Genomic DNA, 818 nt, shown 5'->3' with positions numbered 1-818 from the left:
AGACAAACTCACTAAAGTAATTTCTACTGCAGTTGGTGAAAACGCAGATGAAATTCAGGTGGAGGTTATTATAGCTGATGTGAAGGATTTTCAGTCACTTGTTTTGATGTGTAGCAGGGCGAGGGTGGTACTAAACTGTGTGGGGCCGTATCGATTTTTCGGAGAGCCAGTGGTCAAGGCATGCGTGGAAGCAAAGACAAATTACGTCGATATATCTGGAGAACCACAGTTTTTGGAGAACATGCAGCTTAAGTACGATGAAGCTGCTAAAGAAGCTGGGGTTATAATTGTTGGGGCTTGTGGGTTTGACAGTATTCCAAGTGACTTGGGTGCTGTGTTTACTCAGCAACAGTTCCAAGGCACTCTAAACAGCATCAAAGCTTATCTGTCAGTTAATGCAGGACCTTCAGGATATGGTTTTCACTTTACCACGTATGAAAGTGCTGTTCATGGAATCTCAGATGTGAAAAGTCTGTCCAAAATAAGGAAACAATTTGGACACAAACCACTCCCAACTGTAGGACCAAGAATGAAACGTGAAGGATTCATGCATTATTTATCTTTCGCGCAGAGTTACTGCATTCCGTTCCTTGGTGCAGATGCTTCTGTTGTCAAACGCTCACAGCGTTACTTCTGTGAAGAATTAGATGAACCTCCTACGCAATACTCCATGTACAGTTGCATTGGCTCCATGTGGAATATTTTCCTTATGATGGTTTTTGGAGGAATTTTCAAGTTCCTCGCTATGAGAACCTGGGGCGCGGTCCCTGTTTTTAAACCACCCAAAGTTTTTTACACTTTGGTTTGTGCACCCATGA

General features: G+C 42.9%; 1 pseudogene; it reads left to right on the top strand.

The window, feature by feature from the left end:
- The first annotated feature begins 4 nt into the window (after positions 1–4).
- Positions 5–818, top strand: LOC100184401 (annotated as a pseudogene).

The sequence above is a fragment of the Ciona intestinalis genome, unplaced genomic scaffold, assembly GCF_000224145.3.
Source record: "Ciona intestinalis unplaced genomic scaffold, KH HT000856.1, whole genome shotgun sequence".
NCBI classification, from domain to species: Eukaryota; Metazoa; Chordata; class Ascidiacea; order Phlebobranchia; family Cionidae; genus Ciona; species Ciona intestinalis.
Note: the sequence above shows the minus strand (reverse complement) of the source record. Positions and strands in the feature narration are given on the sequence as shown.